At 39.4% G+C, this 27493-nt stretch overlaps 1 long non-coding RNA gene across 2 annotated transcripts in view; it reads left to right on the plus strand.

Annotated features, from left to right (window-relative positions):
- Positions 1 to 15924: 15924 nt before the first annotated feature.
- LOC107837903 (uncharacterized) overlaps positions 15925 to 27493 on the plus strand; it is a 56829-nt gene continuing 45260 nt past the window's right edge. The window contains exons 1-3 of one of the 2 annotated variants that reach the window (XR_001663954.1): positions 15925 to 15982; positions 16878 to 16934; positions 21012 to 21119. This is a non-coding gene — a long non-coding RNA (uncharacterized LOC107837903). Of the gene's footprint in view, positions 15983 to 16817; positions 16935 to 21011; positions 21120 to 27493 lie in introns of those variants that run through there. The other variant, XR_001663953.1, reaches the window with a different exon arrangement.

Genomic DNA, 27493 nt, shown 5'->3' on the forward strand with positions numbered 1-27493 from the left:
TTAATCCTGATGAAGGTGCAGGCTCAGCCTGAAATGAAAACCCAGATATGGATCAGTTGCTTCCGTCATGTGAATTAAAGAATTTTCCAATTTGCTTCAATTAAATGAAGGAAAACTTCAAACTTTGTGTTTTAAAGTGTGAGCTCGTGTGCTGAACTGCTTCTTAGAACATATTAATTATCACAGACACTAATTTCTGCTTTTACTCGTCCACGGAGAAAAAAAATGTAGCTATAAATTTAACAAAAGGGTTAGTCTTTGAAACATTTACAAAGGAGTTGTGTAGAGAAGTATTTTACCCCACTTTCATTTGGTTTAACAGGCATTTTTATGTACTTTTTACTTTTGCAGTTTGATTATCCCTTGCTAAATTTAAACATTAAATTGTGCAAACCTTAAAAGGCTGTGCAACAATGCAAGGTACAAAACTGTCTGTTCTGTTGTTTTTAAATACATAAAAATATAAGATTATTCCATCCATGAAAGAAAATAAAATGTCTGCTAAAGTGAAAATGTGAAAATGTTTGAGTATGAATCAGAGCATATTTTTTTCTGTCATTTTTTTCACAAGAGACTAGCAGGTAGTACAGCTTTCTGAGAAAATCACTGTACTTATTTTTCCCATTGGTAGAGTATCCTTTGTTTTCCCATCCATCCATCCAAAAACTCATCTTTCATTCCAATTTTGTTTTTACACCCTGTTTTGCCTGCTGTGTAAAGTTTGAGAGACTATTTCACCTTTAAATAAAAAGTGAAAAAAATTATCTTTACTCTTTGAATTTTGAATTATGGGAAACAAATGTGGAATTTTAAAATATATATTTTTTTAATATATTGGTAAATATTGCATGCAAACCTGCAAGTTTGCTACTGCATACAATGCATTTTTTTAGCATCAATGTGACATGGAGAATAAAGGAAGAAAAACAAAAAACTTCTGACAAATGGAACATTTCCTGTAAATGAACCAAAAAACAAGCATATAAGTAACCTCAATGCGTCTGATTGAGCACATCCCTTCGTTAGGATCTCACTCCTCCATACCCAGCTTGAGACGGTGCCAAATGGGCCACGGTTCTGCATTGTGACAATTTCCGGCTCTTCACATGTGTATTTCCTGGCTTTCTAATCAGAATGCTATTTTGTAACTCAAAAGGGGCTCCTATTCAGCCCCGGCATTAACAGCTCTCGTCTGTGATAACGTGGATGCTTCGGGCCATAGGCCACCAGCTGCATCCACTTGTCACTCTTTGGTACAGATGCCCTGTCTGTCTGCTGCGTGAATGAAACTCATGGACTAAATTGGCACTTATTGTGCCGAATGGTTTTATGCGTGCATTTTTAATGTGCCTCATCCAATTCCTTAACATGTTTAATTTTGTCTGCCGACTGCTACCTCTGATTTGCAAAAAAAAAAAAAAAAAAAAAGATTTAGATGGAAAGGCTTTAGTTGGGATTTACGTTCCTTAAGTGGACAACAGAGACCAAATGACAAACGGCTGAAAACTCAAACGCTCCGAAGCCGTTCATCCAGTTCTGTAGGATTTTCTTCTTCTTTTTTTTCTTCTTTCCGTGCATCATATTAAGTTTCTTTGCGCAAATCAAATGACGAGAACTCAATTATGACGGATCAATAATTCAGTATTCTCAATTATGCTTTAATTGTGAGAAGCAATATCATCCAATCTTATTGGGAGGATAGGTGTTGTTGCTCTGCAGAGCTTTAGCTGATTGTTTATATGAGATTAGCGCTGTGTATCAGGGAAAAAAAGATCAAGCAATGTCACAGAGCCTTGAATAGCCGGCAAGTGACGCGTGCACAAGACACACTCGGGCGCGCGTTCAAGTACACTCCCCCTCCTCCACTCCCCAATGCGCGCGCACACGCACACTCCTAATGACACAAACACATAACATAAAGCCAAATGCTGCCACTAAAATTTGCATGGTGCTCAGTAATGCATTAGTGAACATCACTTGGCAATCTGTTCATACGGGCTTAATTGGATTTTAATACCGCCTCTGATCTTGTTTTCTAATTAACGGCGGTGGCTGGCAACCAAGCAGAACCATGCACCCAGCAACACCTTTGATCCCGGCCATATGGAGTTCCTCCAAGCACGCCGGGGATGTAAAAATCCCTCACCTAGACGTGGGCGAACAACAAGCCCCCCGAATCAAAATGGATGGGGCGAAGAGAATGAAGACGGGGGGTGAAGAAACGGGGGAGTGTGGCAAGGTTGAGAAGGGGGGCGCAGGAGGCAGCAGTGTGGGGGTTGTGGGGGTGGGTAGGCAACGGCATGTGTCATCCACACATCGTGGCAGCGTTGGTATTGATTAATTTCTCTCACGATCGGTTATGATCGCAGATACATAAAACATGAGTAGGGGGGTTTTGGGGGCGAGGGGGTGCTGAATGCCTGTACACCTTATCATCCATGCTGCCATTCGACACCCCTTCATTGCTACAGGGAAATGTCAATAGCTTTCCTAATCTGTTTACTTCTCCCCTTGTGGCCACTGCTTTATGCTTTAGATGAAGGGCTGCCAAAAAAAAGTGTCCTATTTTACCCTTGCTTTTCCCGTTTTGGCAGACATTGCGTGGGTATTAACTTCATGTCGGCATATTCGCTTCTCAAGTTATTCTTATCTGAATGTATATGGAGTAAATATTCAGTGCAGGATATATTATATATATATATATATATATATATATATATATATATATATATATATATATATATATATATATAATTCTAAATTAAGAATACATTCCAAGACAACATTTCTGTACACTTGGACAGATAAAGCCTCAATATAAACAATCATCAATCAATCAAGTTTATTTGTTAAGCACATTTTGGTAGCAAGGCGGTTCAAGGTGATTTACATAATAAAAACAACAACAAAAATACAAAGTTTTAAAGAAAACACCACACAGTCAACAATTGAACAAGCATTACATGTTGATGATCTCCATCACCAGAAACATACACAGCAAATATGTTGGTCAATGTTTCATTTATTAAAAGCAAAAAAAAAAAAGCAAATCCAACCAGGTGGGGGTTTTAGTCTTGGTTTAAAGGAACTCAGTGTTTCAGCTGTTTTGCAGTTTTCTGGAAGTTTGTCATCATCTGCAACAATTTGGTATCCATAAAGTACTGAATTGAAGCTGTCGATCAAAAGTATGATGGAAAACCCATTGTACAAATTGTACATGTAACTGTAAAAAATAAAAAAGGCCAGGTTTTCAGAAAATATTTTCAAATACTTTATCAAAAACCAAAGTACACAGCAGAGAAAAAACAGCAACTTTTTAAAGATGTGTGAACATTTGCAATTCACTGTAATCTGAGATAAAACCACCTTATATTTGTGTCTTGTCGGTGGTTGTTTGGCGGGGTCTGTGCGCCATGACTCTGTCAGGCCTCTGCTGGGCAGTGGCGTGCCCTTAGGTCTCAGGTCTCTGTGTCCAGGGCTGGTTCTGATCCAGCGTAGCCGGTTGCGGCGGAGTGTGTGGGCTCGTCTCTGCGGCCTCCTGGGGTTTCTGCTGGTTGCTTCCTCCAGGGCTCTAATCTGCTCCTTTCTGCCTCTGGTCTTTGGGGGGGTGTTGCAGGTCTGTGGCTCCTCACACCTGCTATTGAACATTCTTATGGGGAAACCTTATATACACAAGCGTGCTCACACACAGACACACACACACACATTTGTGTTGCTATCTTTGTGGGGACTTTCCATTGACTTCCATTCATTTCTACAGCCTAAACCTTACCTTTACCCTTTTCCTAACCCTAACCATCACATACCTAACCCTAACCCTAACCAAAACTCAATTCATACCTTATCCCTAAATCTGACCCCTGACCCAAAAACAGGGTTTTTGGGTCAGGGGACCAGGCTCCGGTCCCCACAAGGAGCAATTGGTCCCCACAACGTAGTATATGTCAGGAAAATCGTCCCCACAAGGGATTACAAACAAACGCGCACACACACGCAGACAGGTGTTTGGATTCAGGTGTTTACAGATACACTCCATGTGGCTGCTGTTCCCACTAAATACATCTTGTATTAATTTGTACCTTGTACTTTTCAGTGATGCTGCTGTTGCTGTTGTGTTTGCTACATATCCATATGTTGTTGTGATTTCTCAGCTCTCTGTTTTTCTCTCTTTCTGCAGATGTAGAAGCAGACTTCCAGGGTATCGTCTTGTGTTCTCTGTATGCTTCTTTCTCTCCTCTAAGTTCCTTCTTTCTTTTTAAACATGTTCCACACCTTTCTCATTTACTTTTTTAAAACTCTTTTTCCCTTTTATTTATCTCTGTGTGTTGCATTTGAAATAACAGCAAAGTTTACTTCTCCCCTTGTTTCACATTTATATCAAGCAGAACATTATAGAGAAAATTTGTGAAAGTAATTCTGTTGAGCCTCACCTTGGCACTTAGATAATCATTCTGAGTGCCACATACCAAAAGCCAACACAAATACAAATGAGTTGAGATTATATGGCACTTTACAACTAAAAATGTTTTAAAAAAACAACTTTTTTTAAGTCAGTATTTTTTTAAGATAACTTTTTACCTCAGCTTTGTAAACCTTCTACCACTTCCTTCTTCAAAAGAAGTGGTAGTGGTAGTGGATAATTTGTGGAAAATATGTAGATTTGCCTTTGTCAATCTTCAAAGAGGAGGTGGGTGTTGATTGTTGATTTTCAATCTGTGGAAAGTTTTCTAATCTAGTGAAAACCCAGGACAAACTCTTACTTTTGTAACCAAACACACTCCCCAGATGAAGTCCATCCTGCAAATCTAAACTACAATGCAAATATTTTCCTACCAAAATGATCAGAAACATATTAATCAATTGTGTTTTTTTAAGAGTTGACACATTGTCTAGATTTTCACTGTGTCACATCCTGGGCAGATAACAGAAACATTCCCCTTGTCCAAAACTAGCTACCAATTTCCAACTGAGTTATAAATATGCTAAACATAATTTTACATCCCGTTGCACAAATTGTCTCATTCAGCGCCATTGAGGGGTTTTATAGCTTTCATGTCCAAAGATGTCACTAATATGGCATGCACAAGATATTCAGTTTCTTCTTCTTTTTTTTTAAACAGCTTTATTGCCCAGTAGGGGAGGTGACTAATTCTGCAGTTCTTCAGAGCTGGTTTTGAATTTGACATCAGGAGAGAGTAACTATAATAAAGACGACAATATGGCAGCCATCCAAGCATAGTGATGTTGGTTAGCTCAGCAAGCTGTCATTTTACCACTTCCTGACAGAAAGAAGCTAATTAACTATGCATATTAATTTGAAAAAAAGAAAGAAGAAAAAAAAAACCAGAGACCGACAACAACTGATTGACAACGAGGAGGGTGTCGTTCCTTGAAGGGTGTCAGAGTTTTGTGCGCCGACAGCTTAACAGCGTTGGTTTGAATTAAAAGCAGAAAGCGCCCTGTTAGACTTCGACTAGGAATTGTGAACCTTAAAGTGTTTATCATGCCTTCCGCTCTGATTAAACACAGTGGAAGCTCATGTTTGCCCTCACGCTCCTTTTTGCCAAATGACTCGGGCACTTTGGCACCGAGTGGCCTTCTACAACAATGGCACGGCGGAGCGAAGGCCTCGGAGGCCTTGCCTGAGATTGCACCTAAATAATGACACCTTTTCTATGCGCTGCTTGTTTGTCCTTCACAGAGCAATTATTTGAAAAGGTGTATGTGTTTTTCCCCCCTCCCCTGCTGGAGAGGATTGTGACATATTGTGCGCGGATAATGACTGGAGATGCATTAAGACTAAAGTGGGGCTTCTAATGAAGATGTTTGACAAGGCTCGAAGGCCTTTTCTTCCTATTAGCAAAAGCTTTCTTTTGATGAAAACAGAATTCCTTGCCCTCCTTAAATTATCAACTTGTCCTTCGACCTTAGTGTATCACAAAGTTTCTCATCTCCCTTATCAAAGGCACTTTTAAACACACTGAACGCTGCATTTGCTTAAGTGCCATATTTGATTTGAGAGGCCTTTCTTTTCAGACTTAATGGAGAGCAGGAAAGGAAAGCGGTCTTAGTTGATTTTTGAAACAATAACATGTTAATATCGAGTTGACGTCGTCGCGCCTGGATGGCGGCCATGTGGATGTGAAAAAGAGAAGAGCGAGTTGACAGTGTTAAGTAGAATTTGAATTATTGTATCAAATAGATTGAAGGAACACCTTTTGTTGGTGACTGTGTGAAGTTATTTGTCTCTCAGCCATGGCAGAACTTTTTAAAGCAAGACATCAGGCTGCTTTTTGATCTATAGGTGTCGGGTGGTTCTACACATCCGCTCCGCAGTTGCACAAGAGCTGCTCCACCAGTTTGTTTCACGTGATTTATTAAGCACATAGAAATGCCACAAATGACACTTTTGAGGAAAATAAGCAGAGATAGATGTGTGTGAGACGAGAGATTGCTGAAGTCTTAAAAAAGTGGGTTGCAGGATGGTTACTGGACCGGATTGGTTTGCAACATCACATCGGTTTCTGAAGTTCCTAAGCAGTTTGTTGTGCCTGTTGGTTGGGTGCAATGTTTTATTTAATCAAGAATTTTTCAACACTTCTTGCACACGGAAAGATGGATGTGAAATAAGGATAAAAAGTGATTTATTTGTCAGCTAGAAAGTTGATACTTTGATCCTGGTTTCCGAAACGTACATGTTGTCCATAGGGCAACTCTGTGGATCCCATGTCCCTCTGATCTGCTGATAGTTGTTTGAAACGATCAGCAAAACTCGAAAACTGCCGTTAGGATGCTTTAGAAACCGAGATTGTCTGCGTCATATTATTTTGAGCATATAAAAAGTACTTTAACAGTAAGTGGAAAGCAACACTGAAGTCCATCAACCTCTCAATTTATTATATCTGTTTATCCTTTCAGGGTCTCTGGCTGGTTGCTAGGGTCATTCAAAGTAAAGAGTGTTGCTATCCACTTGAACTTCTTCACATTCCTTCACATTTGCAATCACACACTTTGCAACGCAGCTTTCATGTGACAGACCAAAACAAAATAACATTGAAATGTGAAGAGGGAAGAAAAGGACACATGGTTTTCAAATGTTTTTTGAAATTAAAATTTGAAAGAGTAGGGGGGTCATCTGGATTCTGCCCTCTGTGTTAATATCTTGACCCCCTTTTCCTGCTCACCACCAAATTTTACATCTAGATAATGATTTTTAACTTCTTTTTCTTTTGTCAAGCTCAGTCAGATTGTATTGAGACGCTATAAAACATAATGTTTATGCCTTGTCACAGATTCTCAATTGGATTTAGATGACTTTGACTAGGCCATTCCCCACACATGAATGACTAATTCCAGTTTAGCTCTGGGCATATGCTTTTAGTTTTTTTTTTTCTGCTCCCCTTTCAAGTCTTTTCCGTCCTCTAACAGCTTTTCTTCCACAGTGATGCAGCATTTAATGTCGTCAATCAGTCAAACAGCATGATGCCAGCACCACCATGTTTCCCAGTTCAGACTGGTGTTTGAAGAGATGTAGAAAGCGTACAGCGGGTTGACCAAAAGGTTCAGCTTTGGGCTCATCTAGGCCGAGAACTGACTTCCATATTTTAACTGCGCCCCCTACGCCAGCTTGAGGCAAACTGCGACACATGGAACGTTTTCCTTCGGCTTCACAGTCGCACTTGTCGCCAGTGTTGGTCAATTACATAAAATTCAGATTAATTATATCGACGTCTCTTTCAGGGCGTGCAGTTACTTTCGCAAGGTAATTTGTATTTACAAAATCTTTCACCGGTGTGTCTTCTGGGCATTTTTGACTGAGTGGGAAAAGTGAGCTACATGTCATCTGAAACATCTCCACAGCCCTCCAGAACTATACTGCTCGAGTGAAAAGTATAACTTGTTATTATGCGTAATTTTATTCTGTTGCACCTGCATGTAAATTATGTCAGTTGGTAAAAAAAAGAAAAAAAAATAATAAAAAGATTTATAGATAAGTGATGACTGCGGGTCAAGGGTTAGGCTGAAAATGCCCAGGCCTGCCCTTGGCAATAACTTGAAATAAAGATTAAAAAAAAATTTTAGCTGACTGCCCCTTGGTTAATAAATCAAGATAATAACTTGACCAGATCACGACAACTGATCTTTGGTTTTAATTACAGAGAATGAGTGAAAGATTAAAACACTCTTTGGCATCATGTATAAATTCCTGCTGTAGGTGAAAGTAGCCTGTGATCTGGATGCAAACAGACAGCAAAAAATGTGCTCGACTGGGTGGCTAAATCTAGATGTAATTACGGGTTCCACAGAACTGCACAATAAAAACAAGAAAACCCACTGTTCATCACTCACACTCTTACTCATAAGCATGTGTGCATGTGGTTGCATCGCAAACACCCACGGTCCAAGTGTATTTAGCCCAGGGACGTTCTGGCGCAGGTACAAGAACCAAAAGACAAGTCACATCAGCACTGCAAACCTTCCCTAAGGTCAAAAGTGATCAACATCAGTAAAACGGCGCAGCAGGTTGCAAACAGAGCAGTAAGCTGCAAAAGCTGCAGCGCTCCCCCTTGCACAACCGTGGTTATGAAACGAAGCGTGACAAAAAAGAAATTATTCATTTGCATTTTAACTTTGATTTATGGTGCACGGTTTCCAGAGTGAAACCAGACTCTAAACATCAGTCTACTTCTTAAAGGTCTCAATGGAAAATAGTGATGCCTTTGAACCAGGGTATCTGCAGGTTTAAGCAAATCATATTTGAGACTTTTTAATGCCACTTTGAATTAAATTTAAGACAAAAGAAACACTATAACTACAGAGGATGGTTGGAGGATGCTAGTGTGGTACAATCAAGCAAAGCAAAGAACAGTCAAATTTAAAGTTTCTGTTTGTGGCTCTCAGCAGGATTTTTGTGCTTTTCACACGGCATTTGGCTCTCTACAGCCTTAACCTTAACTTTTTATTTATTTATTTATTTTTCTTTAGCAGAGATTGGCAAGCTAGTTGGAGTTGAGCAGAAGATGGATGGAACTAAATACAGGGCCTCCTGTTAGAATATGTAAAACTCTTGAACTTTTTTTGGTTGTTTACCTTCAGCAGGACAACAGCTCTAAATATGCAGCAAGTCTGATCACTCAAGTGTATCACTAAGTCATTTACAGGGGTTAAAATACATTCATTTAACTACCAGAGACACATAATGAAATCATGTAAAGTTTGAAATCAAAGGCAAACAGATTAAACAACAAATACTTAAAAAGTGAGAGAAATCAATCAACTATAGAAAATGGAAAATGGTGGATAAGCAGTTGTGTAGTCTGGCGAATAAACACTCAAAATATATGTACATCTTATAAGGAGAAAGATAAAATAAACATAAAATTTTGTTATGTGTTTTACACATAGAAAATGTTGGTTGTAACCTGAAGAAGGCCCTAAAACAATAACAGTTATGATGTTACATAAAGGAGAGGAATACAGTCCATCTCACATACCGATGGTAGGAGTCTCTAAGGAACTCGGTCAAGTCTGAACCCCTTTTGTTATTTTTATTTTATTGTCTTTTGCCTCCCGTCAAAGACAAGATTAAGTTGTCAAACTGTGGGTCCTGGTCCAGACTGGTCTGTTGAGTGGATATTCTCTAGTCTGATCTCTGCCACTGCTAATAGTCAGAGCTCAAAGGGGAGCAAGGAGAACAGGGGAGGGAGAGAGGTAAGAAGGCTTTAGGATCACTTTACCTGGATTCGGCAGCGCGGCGCTGGTGGATTAGTGCCTCGGGCCTCATGGCACGCTAGTCTGCAAACACCCCCATAACACCCGACAACAGGTACGAGCACACACATGCTCATTCGCAGCGCAGTGGACTTCACTCCCGAACGCACACCCACTTGTGTACCTGCCACACACTTCCATAGACTTCCTGAGGCCTGCGAACAAATACTTACTGATCTCTACAATTTCACAATATCCCGAGCGTGTGCAGAAGTTGCCCAGATGGAATAGCACCAGATAAGACAACTACTCCTACATAAAGCAGCTTAAAAAAAAAAAACTTATACACTTACTTCTAGCTTTGGCTCAGTTGGGATGCCTCACAAACATTTTCCTTGACATCCTCAAAGCTTTGAGAAATCTGTTCCCGGTCTGATACGACTCTGTAAGGTCACTCACTCATCCAGAACTGCAAAGGCATAACCCATAAAGGAGGAATACAGGTTGTTCTTGGCATGAAGGAAAGGAACCCACCACAGCTCCATCCCTCTCCTCAGCCTCTGCCTGCAACCCCCCTCCCCCGCCATCCTCACAACCCCCCAGTCACTACCTGATGACTTCTCCATCCGTTTTAATTGGTAATTATTTTGCGGGGTTTAATGCCTTTATTCAGACTGTCAGTGTGGAGTCAGGAGAGGAGGATTAGGTGCCCCAGGGGGACGAGACACTGGCACGGCCAGGACAGCTCATTTTTACACGGGCAGGGGAGGAGGACAGCTCATCTTTGATCCGGCTGGGGCTTCGCAGGCCAGAGGGGTGACAGCTGCACTTTCTTTAGCCCACATTTGAATTTGAATTCTATCTTAGGATGCAGCGCGCCGCGGACTTGGCAGGGCAGTGGGGTAATCTGCTCGGCACAAACGCCCGGGCCTTTTCTTCCTGTGTGCCCTCGCAGAGATTGGAGTAATTAAAGTTAAATGGAATGCATTAAAAACTCACTTGTGCCGAGGCTGTGGCGGCCGTGCCAACAGTGAATGGGCTGGGGCTGTCCTTTTACGCCGCTCTAATCCTGCGGAATATATGTGTGCCCCGCGACTTTGATGCTACACTACCAAAGCGTCGGAAACGGCTACCAGCGGAGCTACAACTGACTGCTGGCTTTCACCTCAGAAGAACATCTTGGAAAGCAAATTCAGCTGGATTCTGACATTGGCAGGAGGTTGGATGGAATCAGCTCGGGGGGAGTATTAGCACTTTCCACACACACACACGTCACTCTAAAATGTTTTGATGTATGGCCTATTTAAATACCTACACGCTGCTTTTCCCCCCTGACCTGCCGTGGTACTTAGAGTGAATCCTGACTAGCTGTCCGTGACTGTAACTAACACTTGGAGCACTTGTCGGTTGTTCTGCAAAATGCTGGCGAGTACATGAGGAACAGCTCTCCATGCCAATAAACGACTTATAAATGTGTGCGACTTCATGAAGGAACTGGGCACTCCCTGTTTTTTTTTGTTTTGTTTTGTTTTTGTTTTTTTGTACTTGGGCAGTGACAACAAAGGAGAAACCCCCTACAGCTACGAAGACCAGACCTGCACCTCCAGGTAGATGTCAAAAGACTCGAAGCATCAAACCCTCGGGTAATTTTCACCGCCTTTCATTTCAGAGGAATGCGGACAAAGGGGGGCAGGCAGCAAAACTATCATCATAATCTTTTCCTGGCTTTGTGTGTGATCCTTTAGCCCTCATAATGATAGGAGATTGGACAGGGAGAAACCTGGAGCTGTGGGAGGGGATGTTTTATGAAAATAAAACTCAGAAACAGTGTGAAAAAAAGGCTAAAACAATGTCGCCGATCGGTTCAGGGAGGAAATTCCCACACCGGTACTGGGGCTTTACTTAAATGGAGACATTTAGCATAAAATAGTTACTCTGAGCAGATTAAGTCAAGACGGGAAATCGTGGTCACTACTACACGATTCCTGGGTTTTACCGTTAATGATTAACCCCAAAGACATTTGTCTGATGCAAGGGAATTCTTTTCATACCAAACCATGCATACATGAATGCCTAATGCAGAGCGCAGTAGCTATAAATGTGTCTGCTGAAAAATTAAACCATTGTCATTTATATTAACATTTCATTTCCTCCAAAATGTGGCATTTAGTTTGTACAATTGTATGAAAGATGAATGCAAATCTGTGTCAACATGGTGCATGGACATCCTTAAATTAAAACTTTAAGTCACCTTTTGATTCATTTTTAGTCATTTTTGTTGAGAACCTGTCAGCATCCCACTCTCTCTCTCTCTGTCTTGCAAAAATCTTTTGTTCACTTTCCAACCAAACATCTGTCAGTTATCAGTTTTGACTGGAGAATTGCCAAATTGTGATTTCCTGCTGGTGAAACCATTTTTTTCCCCTGGGATTGTAACTATAATTCTGAGAGGTGTTGAGGACTGTAACCTTTGTATACAGCTCCTGCTGTACCTCTGAACCATAAAGTACCTCTGAGCCTCCTTCTCCTTTGTTTTTTTCTTTGAGAGAGAGAAAAGTTCATAATATGTTAGTTATACTGGTCTGATTTTATGGGCACAGTTACTCTGGTAGCTGTTTCCTTGTTGCTTGACTAACATGTTCTCTGTCATCTCCATTCTGTTATGTAGAGTGACCAGGAGAAAAGGGGCTAATGTGTCACCTAATATTCAGACCTAAGGGGAAACAGGAAATGATGTAACACTGTTTAAATGTTCCTAGGAAGACTGGTGAACTTAACCAGCAATGATAAAATTATAGGAACGCTGTATGTTATGTTTATTTTAGAGAATTTGTCAGGAGGAACAATAATTGTGGTACCTGTAATTTTATTCAGTGCATTTATTTCTACTAAATGCACCGAAACAAAAGTTTCGATTTTTAAAAACAGCAATACAAGATTTATCTACTAAATAATATTATGTCGATAATTATGACTGTATGCATCATAGTTGCACATTCTGGATTTACATAGTCATTATTTCTCTAGTGTTTAATTCCATTCAGCCTCTTGTGTTGTTTCCCAGGGTATTTTTATTTTTTTTTTATCATTTGTCCAAATGTGATTTCAAAGATTAGTGACAGACTTCAGTAATCTTTGAAGTCTGTCAAAGATTAGATTAAATAACAGCAAAGACTGGACACAAATGTCAACAGACAAATGGTCAGAATATGAAGAGAGAAAAAAGCCAGAAACTATGTCCACCTTAATACACAGGTACACCTTTCCATGCATGTGGACGTTTCCCCTGCAGGTCACAACTCGGGCATTTCTGCAGTCCATACATCTTCCCTTTGATGGCGGAATCAGGAGGAAAAGTGGCGTGATTATAATCACACCACTATTGTCTGTAATAAACAGGAGAGCTTTTGCTCCTTCTCATGAGGGATTCAAGTGTGTGTTAACTCAAAAGTGAAAAGAATCCCTGAATAACTAATTAAAAAGCACCTGAATACCAGTGTAAGACCTTGGTTTATACTTTTGTGAATTTGATTAGTGGTGATTTGTCTATTCGCTGACAGATGCTTGATGTTGGTGAGATAAGGCGGGGGAGAACCCAAAAGCTTTTGGCTTGGAAGCCCTATTATTCATGGGCAGCAGTTGAGTGTGTGTTTCCATTAGATGTGTGAAGGCCTCTAAGGTCTAAGAATGCACTTTAATAGATACCTGTCAAATGTAATTAACTATGTTTTTCCTATATCATACGCTTTCCCATTGCCTCCAGCCAGAGACTCCACAGTGTGTTTGCGTGTGTGCGCATTTGTACACATGCACATTGCATGTGTGTCTGTGTGAGAGAGAGACAAGAGTCTGTCTCAGTGCCTTTTGCCACCCAGCGATTGGAGACAGTTTTAATTGCAGCATGACAACCACAAGAAAAGACCAGAAGCCCCATAAAAGCCAAAGCAAGCTGGCAGCCGTCCCACAGTAGAAAGCTAGCCATGCAATAATTACAGGTAAAAAGACCTCTAGCACTGCAGCTTTAGTACCATGTTTATTTGACACCAATCATGCAGCTATGCAGGTATCCCAACAATAACGTGCTCTGTCCCGACAGGACTGCGGTGCCTCCAAGAAAGAGACTTGGACATCACCGGTTAATCAAGGAATGTCTTGTGGCTTGGAGGCTGAGCTCTCGTCAGAACATGAAAGCGAGCGGAGAGACCTTGATTTTAAAGAGCTCAGATGTGCCGGTTACATTGTTCCCAGTCAGAAAGGAGCCTCGTATGCCATCAATAATTCATTTTTACAAGGTTCGCTTCTGCCTCCAGTGAGCAGGTCTGCTTAAATGTTTTGATTCTAACGTCTACGGGTGTAACCGGCTGCATTAAAGACACATTAGCGCCAACTGTGACGCCTTCCCTTGAAGAGGGACTTCATTGCTTTGATAAGCTAAAGGTGAGGGGATAACCTGTGATCTCCGAGGGAAGAATTTTGAGATGCATTCTATGCTTTTGGTGCTGCACAACCAGAGAAATCTTTAGTTAGCGCATTCGTTGTGACGAATTAGCAGATCTTCAAGCTTCTGAGCCAAACAACATCTGTGCTACTTTTAGGCCTACCTGATATAATAAATCATAGGATGCTGAGATTTTTGAGCGATACCTTCATCAGTCCTCCTTCTTCTACCATTCCTGTGATCATGGTTGTCACTACTACCTTTAGTAACTTAGTCATTGACATTGTTATCTATTGCTATGAGTCTCCATCCAACAGGCTGAATATCCTATTAGTATACAAAGGGTGAACTCCTCATGTTTTAAGCAACATATTTTGCATTACAAACACTCTTTTGCGGGATCAGTGTTGCACATCTTGACATTGCAATGAGAAAATATTGTAGCTATATTGTGCAGCCTTGGTTTCTATGCAGATTTACTGGTGTAGGGGCTACTGCCTGTATCAGTTGGCTCGATCAACTGATCATCAGTGTGAAATGATTACTTTCCAAACTTCAATGAGACCTAGAAAGTCACAGGTGCATACCATCTTCCATATCATGTCACAATTGACAGCTTGTTTGAAAATTTCAAATTTCACTCTGCTTTTAAAGTGAAGTGGATGAACGAGTTGCAACCAATCAAAGACACTGATTAGGTCTTAGTCAATAGTTTATCTCTTGATATAGTGTTGTATCCCAAGAATATGAACATTGTCCACTATTTTACATTTGCAAAATCAACGAAAAGGGTCTTATCACTGTGACATGACATCTGTTTACTACAGGTGATGAAGTTATTATTCATAATTTGCCACAAAACTTCACTTCAAAAAAGTCTAATCAATTTCTTTAAAAGAGAACTATAACTAAAAGAAATGAGAAGTAGAATAGAAACCTGAAGCTCATCCTTGCTGTCAAATGATTTTAACTCAGTTAGTCTAAAAGTTGACAAAAATAAAAAAAAAATCATACTAAAATCTTTCATTTGAGCCCATTGCCCATTCTTTTATGACTTCAGGACTGTACGCATGTAACATATTAAATTGTCACAGAACAGCACTTAAGTTTAACTTTGCTGTACAAAAGTCCTAGTTTGGTACATTCATTCAAACCAAGAATACCTTGGTCATAGCTGATCCTGTTTTCATCCCTTGCTTGTGTCAAAAAATGAATAAATGGGGGCTAATGACTCCAGTACTTCACACCAAAGCAATACAGGAATGGAGGAGGGTGAAATCATACTCCTTGGCTCTTAAACAGCAAAGTGAAAAAACATTTGGTTGCCTGGTGACCAATGGTAACAGCGGAGCGTCATTGCTGGATGTATGCCTTGATTTACAAATATTGGTGAAACGATGTCATGTTGGTGAGTGTTCAACATTTAATTAAATTTTTCTTTTCAAATTTAGAAAAGTGAGGTTGAAACAAGCCCTCATGAATATTTTTTTAAATTGTAGTTAAGCGCTTTATATTATTTAATTCAATTGTATCTTATTGTCTTAAAACTACACTTGTCCAACTTATTTGTCTTTAGATCCATATTATAAGTAATGAAAACACCAAGTATAAAAATAGGGACCCCAACACCATTTTTTCTTTTCTATCCTTAATTTCTTGTTGTTTTAAGTTCTTTAGTGTTATTTAAATTTTTCTGTGCGATTCCACATACAACAGCTAAGGGGGCGCCTGTCGCATTGATGGGATAGAGAAGGTTGGGCACACAGAAGAAGAATAAACCTTCCCTTAGATACGAAGCTGAAGGAAGTTCGTGTCATCTTTCCTATATCACAGGTCAGTAAAAATGCTTTTTGATGCATATATATTGGTTCCCTTTAAGAGTTGAAGAGGTTATTGAATCCATAGTCAAATAGTAAGCCACGTTATACAGTTTCTGATTAGTATTGTGTAGAAAACGGCATATATTTCTGGAGGCTAATTAATGCTAATGCTATCGGACTTTGTACGTGTGTTGAGCTAGTTGGGAAACAGAAAAGGTCTACTGAATTCATTACTTTGCGCTTTTTTGAACGGTTCTCACACAAAAGAACCGTGATGGCTTTTTGTAAAATGTACTTTTATTTTTATTGCAAAAGCCAGAGAAACCATATGGCTGCCCATGTGTGAAACTTAGTAAAGAGACACAGCATTAAAGGAGCCTTACACTTTTTTTCAGTTTTTGTGTAGGAGTTAACATATTGTTCTGTTAAAACAGTCGGTACAATTAAAAGCTGAAATGCTTAAATATTAAAGTATATTTTATCTGTACAGAATAAAAATTCTAAAAGCTACTCAAATGGTTAAAAGCCAATTCATATATTTTTATTTTGATAGTTGAAAATACAAAAGGTCTGAGAAAAAGGGACAAGGAATTTGAGTTAAAACACTAACTTGAAAACTAATATGGTTTGGAGAATTAAAAGCCATCTGTGAATAGATTTTAATTGATAAAATTGATAATGTAATGTTAAACGAAGCATGTTAAAAGAATTCTCGTTTGGTTTAAAGGGGTATTATAACCATTGGTAATGTACTCAATTGAAGGGTTATCTACTGCAGTTACTCAGTGATACCTAACATATTTGATATGAAGTGAAGGAGTATGTAGATTACACAGAAGAAGAATAAACCTTCCTGTTAGATGCTAATAGAAGCTAAACGTGTGTGTCTCTTCTTTTCTTTATTGCAGTGTCATGTTGAGATGACAAAATTACCACATTACCCTCAGCCCATTCAAGGTTGCCAGGTAACAGTAGAAAACATTGAAGGGTACTTTTTCTTGTTGTGCAAAACTGTGATTTGTTTGTGTACCGGTATACCCCTAAATTCAACTTTTTTTTTTTTCAAATATAGCTAAGGTTTTGTTCACTCTCTTTCACTTTTAGTTTTTACAACTCTCTAGTTGAAGTCTGTCTCACTTGTCATTCGTCTGATCTTCATGAATTACACACCTGTTCATTATTATTAGCTCCTGTTGTGTATATACTGCCTAGTTTCTGTTGTATGGGTTTTCCTCTGTTTCCTTCTGTTTGGTTTTTGTCATGCCAGTACCTGTTCTTTGGACTCTCATTGGATTCCTGTTGGCTTTTTCTTGAGTGCATGCCTTGAAGTGTTTTAAAAGGGTGGCTTGAATTTTGTGGAATTTTGTGTGAATTTTAATGGGATTTTGTGGAGTTGCAGTAACCAGATGAAGGTAGGTAAAAGCATGTAAATCATCTGTTGTATCCTTATGAACTGTTTAAGATTAAAGTTGTTTTGAAACGGCTATTGGCCACATTGACACTTGCCCACTTTTTGCTAAAATCTCTGCTGAGAAGTTTTTTTTTCCGTCTTCAGACTTAGACTGCCAGTTGTTAATCACTCCACACAACATCATTGAATGAAACCCATGCTACCCATTTTATATTTGTTCTGTAACAAGTTAAAAACCAAGGTCTTTGTTAAAACTGGTCCTTGTTAAAATGCCAGGTTTTTGAGATGTTTCAAAATCATTTCAGAAAAAATTGACACAATTAATGAGCTAATCTACTAAGGAGGAAAACAAGATAAAATAAGCTGAAATAACTGTGACAAGAGTATACAGTTTTATACTAATCCCTTGTTAAAACATGTGTTGATTAATTCCCAGTATTCAGTCTTCTTTGAAGCCCTCAGTTGTTGTAAATCAGTGAACTGTAAATAAAGTTGAGCAATCCTGTTATGATTTTCTTAACATGTTCCTTAATTGCACGATTTAACCAGAGCTTGTAAAAAGGTCACAGTAGGTCAACATGATATTTTATGAAGGGCACAAAAATGATCCACAGGAATACATGTGTTAAAAGACACATTAATAACTGTATAAAATATGTCGGTTGTCTCCTGAACAAGGTTGCTTCTGCTTGCATGCATGAGTAGAGAAGTCAGTTTCCCTTAGTTGCTGTTGAGCTGTTTTGCTGCAATACAAAAAAAACAAAAACATTTGTTGCATTTTAACTGGTTGGAGTGCAGCAGAAGGAAGGAGCTTGCCCAGAGCTCCATTCCTGTAAGAACCACAACTTTATGCTTATTTATATTTAAGCTTTCAAAGTTAGGCATAGTGATAAATTGTGATTAATCACAGTGCTAGATACTCTAAATACTAGTCCATTTCGACCCAAAACCCTCTAATGTTTGCTAGGAAGCTGAACAAGAAGAGTTATTTTATTTTCTAGAGTCGTAGTGAGACCAAGCATACATCCAAAACAACAAAAGAATAACTTTCCCAGAAGAAAATGTAAACTTTGGAATGGCTCAGGTAGAGTGCTGAACTAGAATGTCACAGATGTTAGATGGACGAGATCTCTTCCCAGTATGAGTGATTAGGAGAACGTTTGAAAGGTGATTTGGTGAGAGTTGCTGGATATTATCAAGTGTCCTGGAGTTGAATCAAAAGTATGAGTTTGTTCTTCCCAGATGTTTTTTTCTGTTATAGTTGACTTGTATGTTGTACATTTCACAGTAAAGTTGGAAAAAGATCTGCTATCATCTATTATGGTTTAATTTTTCTACATCACAACAACAAGGCTCTTAACATGGGGTGTGCAGACTTTTTATATCCGCTGTAATTGCCTGAACAGGATTCTGCATTGGGACCCTCTTCATTCATACTCTCCTTTGTCAAAGGAAATATAATTCCCCTGTTTTACGCAATCATATTTGCATTCATGCCGGAGCGCTTTTTAAATATATCACAGGCATTTCAATAGACAGCGCCGGTCTCTATTTGGAAAACCAGACCTCGGCACATAAATCTCACCTCTGTAAGTACTTAACGAGTGCACAATGTGTGTTTTATGTGTTCTTTATGAGTGTGGAAAGGCCACATCTTGAATGACACTCGCTGCCAGCGCTGTTGAGGGGTGGTGGGAGAAATCCAAAATCACTTTACAGGCTCATTTTCGAACATATGCTCACTTTCCACTCGGAACGAGTTTGCGTAAAAAAATACAACATGTTTCCTGTAATTTCTAATCACCTGCTTTTGTGCTTTAATCAGGCTCTGTTATTTAGCCATGCCTGGGTCGTGATTTAGCAGTTAGCTAATGACTGTGAAGGAAATTGGCTGCTAAAGTGGCTCACCGGGCCTCCAGTGAAGAGCGGCGTATGTCTCGTTATTGACTTTCTGACACGGGTCACTAAGGTGAGATCTCAGAAAGCTGCTTCGCTGATGCACAAGCTCGAATTAACAATTGCTGTTTGCTTTTGCCGTGAAGAAACATACCGGTTCTGAGCTCACAAAGACCTTTCTGGGGGATGGCTGCTCCTTTCAAACATGTTGTGTCCATCTGTCTATAAACGTGTTTGGAGGAAACAGATTTGATTTCCTGTCAATAATTGTACACCGCTTTGCAAAATCGTTCACGACGTTTGAGGTTTTTCAGATTGTGTCAGATTGCAACCACAAACTTCAATGTCTCGCTGAGGTTTTTGTTTATTAAATAAATAATTGTGAAGCATCTTCCATATATTTGCCAGCTCTGCGCACCTAGAATCTAAAACTGATCCCCAATCCTCTTGTTAACAAACCCAACATAAGTCACTGGACAGAAAGTTTCTGTGAACCTAACTGTTTAAGTCACCCCGCAGATTCTCAGCTGGAGTTTGACTAGGCCTTTTTAACACATAAATATATTTGAATATAGTTCTTTGTAACTTCCAAAAGATTTTCTTTGTCCTGAATTTCACTCTATCCATTTACCCCTCAAGTCCAAACAGTCTTTTTTTTTTAGTCCCCAAATAAAGTTTCCCTTTTTGGCATAATTCTGCCACCACCAGATCTTTAACCTTTGGGTAGTCTTTTCAGGATTATATATGGAATATTGCAATACAAAAATTCACACTATTGAATTCTTGTTTATTGTTAAATGTATAAGATGTGTCCTTATTTTTCTACTTGTAATCATGCATGACGACTTTGTGATGTTCTATTTTAGACATTAGAAAAAAAATTAAATGGTTCATAAATACATTTGTAAATTGTTGCATTAACTATTGGTTTTATTATGTTTCCTGTATAAAATGCAGACTGAAATTTTATTAAAGATTAAACACATATTGTAGTTTAACGTAGAAAAATGAATAAAGTTGCAGCTTAAACCTACTGAAAAACCCTACAAACTAAATTTACCAGTTCAGATTTAATGCAAGAATGCACACAAATCCCCCCCAAAAATGTCATGTATGTTCTCAGAGACACACATGTTGCCTTGAGACACATAGTTGTCCCTGATTTGCCAGTGTTAAAACAAATCCAACAGTATGCCTCCCTCTCTCTCCCACGCACACATACTCACTTTTTTCACTCTTTCTTGTTTCAATACATTTGCATATCTAGAAAGTGTTTCCTGGTAAGTAGAGCAAAAGCGGCTCTCAGGAGAGACAAAGACACAGATAGAAATTTGTATTAAAAAGAAGAAACATCTAAGCAGAAAAAGAACAAAACCACAGTACACCATTACTTTAATGATCCATCATGTTCAAAGGAAACTTATTCACAATCCTTCAGCAATAAACAAGGGAATAAAACTCTGCTGTAAAGTGCATTTATTTTATTTATTTTTTTTACTTGAATGAAGCAGATGTTTGCTCTTCACTCTCTTTTTTTTCTGCAGTTTTTTTTTTTACCATATTCCCTCCATTAGGTCATTCAGTCTCTCGGCTTTCTACTGTAAATGATACGTTAAGCCGATGGTGTTTAGTCTTATATTTCACGGTGCTGGACAAAAGGTCAGATACCTTGTGTCTCTGCCTTACTGCAGTTCTGGTTGCCTCTTTGGATAAATGTCCTCTTTTCTCCCAACAGGCCAATATATCGATGGTCCGGGGTTGAAGGGTTACAAGTCCCAGGAGGTGTCAACCTCATTACCCCAGAGTGGATCAACCCAGCCCAGGGGGCTCTCTGAGTATTTAGGTAACCTCTGACCTCTTGCTGCTGGAGAAGCTCACTCTTTCTGTCGCTCAAGCTGTGCAGTCTCCAGTTTCTATCTCCGCTCTGTGGCCGTGGGCTTTGGGGTTCAAGTTCATGATCAGTGACATGTCGAGGCAATCCACCGCATACACACAGGAACCAAAAAGTACATGCATAAAGTAAAAATCCAATTAGTATAGGGTCATTTTGATAAAAGTGAATCAGGAAGCGGGTGAGACATTTTAGCATTTACTTTTAGGTTGTAGTAGCTTTATTGGAATGAATTTCAAGTTTTGTCTCGTCAAAATAAAGGGCTAGTCACAATTTATATAAAAAGTTTCCGTTCAAATGTTATAAGCAGTTAATATCTAACCTATTGTAAAAAAGTTTCTCCTGGTATATTTGTTTAATATAAATCCAAATTATTGGGTGCCGAGCTTGAATGGTCAGAGTGAGACCACAGTCGCTCCCATCTGAAATAATCTCCAAGCTCAAAACCATTTTTACAATTTATGGAAAAAGCTGTTTTATTCAACTTTTGTGTTGATGTTGAACAGCTGTTTACACAGAAACTGATAATTATTTATAAAGATACTCAGTGACTCTGCACCATCAATAAGCTTCCTGTTTGAAGTCCTTGCTGAAAACTTAACGTCTTGCCATTGACTGTCTGATGTAAAAGAAATGCAGATAAATCAAAAAAATGATATAATGATTTAAGTGAACTCTTTTATAGCATCTTTGCATTGCCTTCATTTCCTACCAGTTGATATATAAACCCTACATATTCTATTCTCTCCCTCCAGTAATCTTTTCCCATGTCAATGATAATCTTAGTAAAACAAAACCCAATAGAACAATGGAATAGCTTAAAAATCTGAAGCTTATACTTATGTAACACCTAAGTACTTACATTTTTTTCTGATTAGAGCAGCAGAAGTCCACTTTTGGTTTTGCCTCTTGACTGACTAGTTGTTATCGTCACACTCAAAGACTAAATAATCTGGATTTTTAACAAAGAAAGTCATAATTTGTCGCTCATTGGAAATAAATGTGTATTACTTAAAAATTTGTAAGACTTAATTCCAAATTTTGCAAGAAAGATCTGTTTTATTGTACGTTTGAATTTTATAGGTACATCTAGGAAAAATAGTAAATTGTAGAAAAAGTTGGACTACTGGGTTTTCTGAAGTACACAGTCAACTTAGCCTTCAACCAGGATGTTTTAGAGAACTTCATGAGTCCTTCTACTTTTTTCCAATAAGACTGACACCTGTCCACTCAAAGGTACCAAAAGCTGGTTCAGTAACCATGGCGGTACTGTCTCTGATTGGCCATCAAACAGACCTGAAACTAAATAAATAGAGATCTTAGGGAGGCAACGGGTTGCACTACTCTTTGCAAATATGGGTCAGTCTGAATTTTCTCAACCATCTCATTTAAAGGACTTTCAACTGGTTTCAATATATAATGGAACTTTTTTTTCTTTCTGTGGTGTTAAAAAGAACCGTTGCCTTGTTGGAAGTTTACGCGTTATCTGGTAGATTGATTTTTGTTTTTTGTTTTTCTGGGAGGGGCAGTTTAGAAACTTCCTATTTTTTCTCTTTAAGTCACACTTATTTGATTTGTTCCCATGACTTTTCATCAGATAAAAACCCTAGTCAATGAGTGCATTTCTTTCTCATGGATTATCTCTTGAAACTGGAGCATAATTCCTTCACATCTGTGGAAGCACTACACAGTGACCCACCAAAAGCCCCCATGACACAGTGTGTGCAAAAGCAACAGGGCTGGATGTGCTTTGACAGAGGTACGGGGCAACAATCCCAGTCCTGCATCTTTCCTCTCGTCTCCACGCCTTTGTCTGTTTAATGCCTGATTGTTTAAGTGATAAGTGACTGTGATGGATGAGCTGGGCTTTGTGTAATTATTGTCCTGCTTATCATTGTCACTGCCGATAACATACATCACCGTGTCCCAGCCTATTTTACATGTGATAAATAATCATAGGTTGGGGGGGAGATGAATTCAAATCATTTTTGAGGCGACCCCTGTAATGTAACTCATGGCCATGTTAACAGAGGGTCATGCAAGCGAGAACGGGAGAGTTGTGTTTTTGAAAAGCTATATGTATGTTTCAGTGTAGAACCAAATACTCAACATTCCTGCATGTCCAAGCTTATCCACACAGCAGCTTCGTCTACGGGGAAGTCATTCAATCATTTTATATAGTTTGTCAGAGGTTATTAGCTCTTTCTGAATCTCTTTCATGCTTCTCGGATACTTGACAGCCTTCACATGATGTCATCTGGGAGGATGCTTTATGGATTATGGCAATTAGCGCTCAAATCAAAGCTATTATTACCGTTAATTTGCCTTTTACAGTTGACTGTGTGCATTGTTATGTCCTTTGAAGGAAGATTTACCCAGCATAAACGCATTGGAGTATTAAAATGATCACCAATGACTTCAAGAAGCCTGTACTCTGTACAATAGGCCTATTATATAATGACGTTTCTGTTTTTTCTGACTGACTTATAAGCACAATACAGTGATCTCTCACTATAATGCGGTTCACCTTTCGCAGTCTCGCTGTTTCTCCCACTTTTTTTTTCACAGTGCATTTTGTTCTGCGTCCTAATTGGCTAAACAGTCTCCGAGCTCCTTCTCTACCTGTGTGCCAATAACGTTACGGTATTTAAACATAATTAATACAGATTTGCCGCTCAGGAGATGAAAGCTGAAAACTTTGAATGCTTGCTGGAAAAAACTGTGGCTCTGCCGTAGATACAGCTGTGAATCTTGCGGGGCAGGTTGGAGAAGATGGCTTTAATGACATGACTCCGGATCACATTAAGGCCCGATTGATGAACAATCAATCGGGCCTTGATTGATTGTTCAATCAAGGCCCGACCTGACCTGAAAACAGGAAAAACCTGTTTTCAGGTCACATCCACTGACCTGAAAACAGGTTTTGTTCTTTGGATTTAATGTAGAGTATTTAATTATGCTATACAATAATTATAAAAACTAAAGGTAACTACTTCGCAGATTTCACTTATCGAGGGTTATTTTCGGAACACAACCCCTGCGAAAAACGAGGGATCACTGTAGACAGATTTTCTGCGGGACTACCTCAGCTTTTGTCTTACTGAGCCTCACACAATACAGACCAAGACTTCTGACCTCCGAGCTCTGTGGCTGACTGAGCATCGATGTGTTAATTGGCTGTGCAACATTACATTAAACCATGATATGCTGCCTTGTAAGATGAGGAGAGACATTTTAGAGATATTAATGTTGCAAAGTGTTCAAACATGGATTAAGCTAATTTTTTAACCTTAAAGCAAAGTCTTCCAGAACATCTTGTTCACTATGTACATGTCCCACAGCATGTGTAACCTATTTTTAAACACATTAGAACTTGTTTTGACAGGACAGACGGCTTTACGGGCATCTCACCGCTTACTTCTAAGGGACCTGTCTGGCTCTGCCGTTTGAAAAAGCCATGTGATCTCATCAATTACAATGAGCTGTGGAAGAGACCAGTGCTCCTTTACAAATTAATAGATGCTTTAAGAGCTTAGGGGCTTGACAATCAATTGAAAAGTTAAAAGACCAAAGAAAAATCCCCACAGGGTCATTTAACAGCTACACCAGTGCAAGGCTCTCATGTCTTTCATCTAGTGCAAGTGCAATGTTAAACATATGATGGTGAAATAAGTCATCTAGTTTACTTCTTGATTTCCACAATAAACTCTTACAAATTGCTTCATAATTGTATGAAATACTAGAAAACAGTTGAGGTCAGTCATGTACATAAGCTCATCATTGACGTAAATATAATAATTTATGGGATTTGTATGGAAAGCCCATAAATTGTACATGTTCTCTAATTCACCCAGTGTAAAAAATACCCTTACAGGCCTTAATATAAACATTCACAACAATTATTATTGCGCTAAATGTCTTATAAAGACTTTTGAGAAGGCAGATACTTTTTGTAGTTATCAACATGGACCTACCTTCATTCTGGATGAATATTTGTTTGCTCTGTTTGGCAGAATTGGCAGAGTTTAGTTATACTGCTTGGTTTCCTGCCAAGGAACCAGCTTTTAAGCTAAACGGTCGAGGTAATTTACAAGTTTACCATTAACTCACTTCAAAACCACTTTTGTAGAGTTTGTTCAAAGCACTCTATCCTCTCTATGATGTTGATCCAGTGTTCTTCAACTTGATTGTTGGCTTGTCTGACAAGAAGACTTTTCTCCAGAAGCCATTTGGGTTGCCATAGCTGCAAATGAACATTGAACACGCTGATCTTTTGGTGGCGGAGGGCTCAATTTTTGTTTGCTGCCATATCAGGCCACAGGGATGTAAAGCTTGCATCATTGTGGAGTGTGACCCCAGTTTTCCATCAGTTTCTGAATTGTTCTTGACCTTCGTTACTAAATTATTTTTATTAGATGATAAATACTGGGTAAGACGTTGGAACTTGGACAGAGTTGGGATTGCCAATGAGACAGAGATCCAAAGACGCATCAGATTTAGTTTTGAATGATTTACATTACGCTTCTTAAATGGCCTCCCTAAAGTCTTGACATCCACCTTGTGGATAATACATGGGATATATTTAATGGTTGGGTCCATGGCATGAAAAAGAGCCAAGTTCAGCCAGGAAGAGTGGTTTGACATACAGCCAGAATTAAGCCAGAAACTTGCACATGGCTATAAAAAGTGTGGACTTGCCAATCTTTCTCAAGCAGTAGTTTCAGATGAGATAGACTTCTTGAAATCCAAACCACATAAAAAAAACAAATCAAAATCAAATGAATTACAAAAACAAACTGGTAAATACATCCGAGACTCTTTTAAAATCACTGTATTGGCTCAGAGGACAACAATGAACCACAGTCTCCTTCAGATCTTTTGCAATGATTAGGTGTCAGGTAGAAATGGCCAAATTCCTGTTCACCCTCTACCCAGGACACAGGGAGCAATCTCGAGTTCCTGAAGGCCCATCAATCAGAGCTGCTCTGTGGAAGTGGAACTGTTGGACGGGTCAGACAGGTCAGAGAGCATGGAGAGTTCACTGCCGGCTGCCTGAAGCAATCTCTCGGTCATGCTGAATAGCAAGTGCTTGTCACAGAGATGTAGAGTCACTTACTCAGTTATTTTAGTAGTTAAAAATTGAAACATTTCCGGATTATCTCGGAGGTAAAAATCAAAATTATTCAGCCGCAGATGTCACAATGGATGTCTTGAGATGACAGTAGCCTGGATACATGAGCCACTAAGTACCCCATAAAGCACCTTCACACCTTTCCTTCTCTGTCTCACTTTCTACCCGCGTTCCATCTGTTTCTTTCTATTGCCCCATCTTACTCTCTCCCACTTCTTTCTCTCTCTCAGACAGATGATACGCTGTCCTGCTTCCAACATTCTTGCAGCAGCATATTTCTCTCCCTGGAGCAAGTAACTCTGTCCCCTGTCCGTGTCCAAACTCCTGCACCCCCCACGTACCAAAACAACGCAGCTCAGAACAAGCATGGCCTGCAGCTTTCGATGGCCCTCCCTTGAACAAAAACGCACTCTGCCTCTCAAAAGTCCCCTTTATCCACAATGAACAAAAAGACGGATTCACCTCGGTACTGTTCCCATCATTAGACCCTGGACGAGGACCCTCCTCTCTGTTGCTTCCAGACCCCCATGGGGCTCTTTCGGCATGGGCTGTTGGAATTTGGAGGTTTGTCTTTTTATGTTCACGTGTCCAAGGAGGCTCACTTCACAAAACAACGCGCAAAGGCATTGACCTCCAGGTTTTGACGCAGCCTCTGAAACACCTGGATCTTTGTCTGAGGGAGCTTTACAGTTAATGCTTGAGGGGCATATCTTGTTTTGGAAGCAGAACAGGCATTTGACTAAGCTAAACCTTGACTGGACAGACGGAAAAATAGTGTGGAAACAACTGGTTTTCACCTCGGCATGTCAAAATATTTCAATATTGTAAGGAAATTATGTTCAACATATGGGCACACAACTCAATCGATGAGATCTTACGGCGTGTTGGGAAAATTTGCATTGCGTAAATGCAAAGTGGGTCATTTGGAAGTGTTATTGGCATGTAGACTGTGTCGTAAAAGCATATACATTTACATATTCAGCAAATGCCCCTGTTCCATGTATTGTTTCACCCTTTCATTCATTCTTCCTTCAAAGAACAGAACAAGATGCTCGGGCCATTTGACTCTATGTCCATGAAGAAATCATTATCCCCCTGTACCCCCACATGACCTGAAGCTATTAATTCAATCTCACACTCCTCCCTCTGTCTCTCGTTTCTCTCATTCTCTAGACAAATTCATTTACATGAAAGA

Source organism: Poecilia formosa, unplaced genomic scaffold (assembly GCF_000485575.1).
Source record: "Poecilia formosa unplaced genomic scaffold, Poecilia_formosa-5.1.2 Scaffold187, whole genome shotgun sequence".
NCBI classification, from domain to species: domain Eukaryota; kingdom Metazoa; phylum Chordata; class Actinopteri; order Cyprinodontiformes; family Poeciliidae; genus Poecilia; species Poecilia formosa.